The sequence below is a fragment of the Micropterus salmoides genome, unplaced genomic scaffold, assembly GCF_014851395.1.
Source record: "Micropterus salmoides isolate LMB-PRFRI ecotype aquatic unplaced genomic scaffold, ASM1485139v1 Ms_hic_scaffold_15, whole genome shotgun sequence".
Taxonomy (NCBI): domain Eukaryota; kingdom Metazoa; phylum Chordata; class Actinopteri; order Centrarchiformes; family Centrarchidae; genus Micropterus; species Micropterus salmoides.
The window spans coordinates 9,123,189-9,126,942 of NW_024040596.1; the positions used below are offsets into that span (position 1 = coordinate 9,123,189).

General features: G+C 48.2%; 1 pseudogene; it reads right to left on the reverse strand.

Annotated features, from left to right (window-relative positions):
• Positions 1-296: 296 nt before the first annotated feature.
• Positions 297-3,340, reverse strand: LOC119903923 (annotated as a pseudogene).
• Between the last annotated feature and the right edge of the window lie 414 nt (positions 3,341-3,754).

Genomic DNA, 3,754 nt, shown 5'->3' on the forward strand with positions numbered 1-3,754 from the left:
GGTAGATTACAGGCGTGGATGTGTACAGTCATCTAGATCGAGGATAAAACAACATTAAAAATCCTGAGCAACCATTTCCACCTCGTGCGGATTAAATCAGGATCCTTGAAATGGTGCTTTGGATGTCTTAAAAGCTTAAAAGGTCTTTTTGATGGGGGATCCAACAGCTGAGAGACCACACACACACAGAGAGAGACAAACAATGAGCTGTTGTGTCTTCATCTCAGAGTGGAGGCCCATATGTGTGTGTGGTCTCTGTAACTGTTTGATCCAGGTCACTTGTCATGAATCAGTCAAAACACTTTTAACCTTTACCATAGCTGTGCAAACCAATACATAACTTCATTCACCTTCGGAGTGAACATTCAATACAGGAGCAAATGCTCAACAGTTTGAAAAAATTATAAAATATGATATAAAAATTTGGATTTCTGGGCAGCCACTTGGCACATAATAGCAGAGTCACGAGTTGATGCATTATTCATCAGATTAAAAACAGGTGAGATTGCACTCTGCGATATCTAACACACATAAAGCATTTCAGTCTTTGCCTAAAAGCAAAGCCAGTACCTTAAAATGAACTTGTATAATCCAGGCATCCCTCATTAAGGATCAGAGGGTGTGGCTGCTGTATAGGGATCAAACCTTTAGCCTTTTTGTTGCAGCATGGACAGATCAGTCTTTTCTGTTCCGGTGTTTTCCACTGAGAAAGTCTCCCCAGGGTAAACAAGAAGTACATTCAAATTGTAATATTATGGATATAATCAGTTGGAAACAATATGTTGGAAATGTCACACTGAAAGTAAATTCACCAGTCTGGCATTACAGTCCAGGGACCAGTGCGGCCATTTACACCAGTTTATAATCCAAAGATGCAAAAGCCAGGAAGTGGGGGCTGTCTCTTGTTCTTGTCGACAAAACCCCCCACAAAGATATATATCGAAAATACATCCAACTTCTTTCGAATATAGATTAAAGTTTGGTTGCGAGTCCAAAAGCCTGATTTGCCGTCACAACCTAAAAAACACAAAAATCCTATTTTTATTTTTTTTTAAAGTGTCCCAAAAGAGTATTAAAAATGAAAGCTAATGACCTCATTTCCATGGTTGTTGTATCCGTGGCCTTTTCATCCTTTAAACTTTACACCGTTGTCTCTCCGTGGTTTCCATTACTAAGGCGCTTGTAGAACCTCCGCCACGACTGAAGAGTCTTCCCGGACCAGACCCAGAAACCCGAGGTGATCCCGACTATCATGGTCATCAGGTATTTGATCATAAACACGGTGAAGTCCGGGGTCATGGGGGCGAAGTTGTGAACCGGGCAGGGTACGGCGAAGCGCTTGCAGGTCTGCATGTGCCAGGTCCGCTCCCAGTGCTCCCTGAAGGCCTGCTCATAGAAGTAACAGGCGATCACTATGGTGGCCGGTACCGTGTAGAGGACACTGAACACCCCGATCCGCACCATCAACTTCTCCAGCTTCTCCGTCTTGGTGCCGTCGTGCTTCATGATGGTGCGGATCCGAAAGAGGGACACAAAGCCGGCCAGGAGGAAGGACGTGCCGATGAACAGGTAGACAAAAAGCGGGGCCAGGACGAAGCCGCGGAGGGAGTCCACGTTGAGATCCCAACGAAGCAGACCCCGGTCAGGACGTCGCCATCCACCTGGCCCATGGCGAGGATGGTGATGGTTTTGATGGCGGGGACAGCCCATGCGGCCAGGTGGAAGTACTGGGAGTTTGCTTCGATGGCCTCATGGCCCCACTTCATGCCGGCAGATAGGAACCAAGTCAGGGACAAAATCACCCACCAGATGGAGCTGGCCATACCAAAAAAGTACAGCACCATGAAGAGGATGGTGCAGCCCTCCTTTTTCGTCCCCTGAGCCACAGTCCTGTAGCCGTCATTGTTGAATTTATCCACACAAACAACTTTATCCTCCAGGAAAAACCCAGCAGCGTAGGCCACCGCCACCATAAAATAACACCCAGATAAGAAGATGATGGGCCTCTCGGGGTATCGGAACCGCCTCATGTCCACTAAATAGGTGAGCACTGTGAATAAGGTGCTCACACAGCACAGGATGGACCAGATCCCGACCCAGAGCCGGCCGAATTTTACCTCATCCTCCCGGAAATACATGATGCCGGTGGGTTTTGTGGGCTCACACGGGGCTCCGCAGTCGCTGACCCCCATGAATCGGTAGCCCAGGTAGGAAGGCACCTCCAGCTGTAAAGGGCAGGAGAACTGGTGGTACGGGCTGTGCTGGGCCGGGCGTTGCTCGGGTCGGCCTAAGTTTGGGGGAAGGGTCACTGGATCGCGTGCATTGGGCAAAGACGGGGATGCCGGGCTGCTGGGTTCGGATGTGTTCTGACCAACGCAGATCTCACCGGCCCCGTGAACGGGGAAAGCCTCGCAGCGGAGCCGCTCCGGCCACTGGAAGCCGAATTTATTCATGAGGGCTTCACATCCCTGCCGTGCACGCTCACACAGGGACCGACACGGGGGGATGGCCTGCTCCAGCACTGTGCAGACCGGGCATACATGGAGCACAGGAAGAACTTTAAATCCGCAGAGCACTGGACCTTGACCAGAGGGTAGAACTGGTGCACTTCTAGTCCGGCGTCCTCCTGGTTCGTGTGGCCCAGGAGGTTCGGCATGATGGTCTGGTTGTAGGCGATGTCGGTACATAGCGGGATGGAGATGGGCTGGCAAAACCCGTGTTCTGGGATGGATATTCCACTCTCACTGTTGTAATGCTGAGCAGAACTAGGTAAGAAAGACAGCCCGCACACCAGCCACATGATCCGCAGCAACACGGAGCCAGTGGTGGACCTGGCCGCCGCCATAGTTGAGGAGGAGGGGGAGGGAAGGAAAAACTTTGATCCAAGTAGGGCGACTTGAAAACGGTTGAAAAGCAAAGAAAATCTAAATTAAATTAACAACATGTACCATGTAGTCCGAGTACTTAGAGTTGAAGTTGCCGTAATAGTCTTTTCCTCCTATTTTATGAAGATAAATCCAAGTTAAAACGTTCGTCATGTCATGACTTCTTGATGGTCTTTGTAAGTGACTCCAAGCAGTCCACTCTCACTCACAGTCCCGTGGGGGGGGGGAGAGAAAAAAAACACTTAAAGTCCCATTTTCTTGAAATTATTCAAACCGAAATTGTTCCAGCGCGTTTGACACTTAAGCGTTGTTACTTTAGCGCAAAACAAGACACATTTAAAAGTTAAAAAGGCTCATATTTCCATCGTTTTCCGACCTGACTGAACACACAGCGTCGGTTCACATGCGGAGCGGTTGGAAGTCCAGAGGCTCGCTCTCCTCACTCCGTGCAGATTCCACCGGTTTCCAGGCGCCCCCTCCATTCACAAGACCACCCGACAGATCGCGGGGCGCCTTGAAACCGATGCCGCGTCTCAGCCAATCCTAGCATTTGTTTTCCTACAGGACTCGTTCTTGATTGGCCTTTACTCCCTAGCGAAGAAAACGTGTTACAGTAATTACATTACACCAGAGATTAGACAAAAATTAATACTTTTTTTCTGGTTTGGTTTTCAAAAACAGTTTGCCTGTGGTTGGGTTTTTATAAAGAATTTAAATTTCATTGATGACAGGTAAAATGTATTCCTCTACTTTTGTTGCATTTATGAAAAAACAAGGGGTGGGGGTGGAAACAGCATGATGGCATCACCCCAACACATTACCTACTGTCATCAAATTCTTCTGTTAATTAGATTAATTATTCCTCTCTT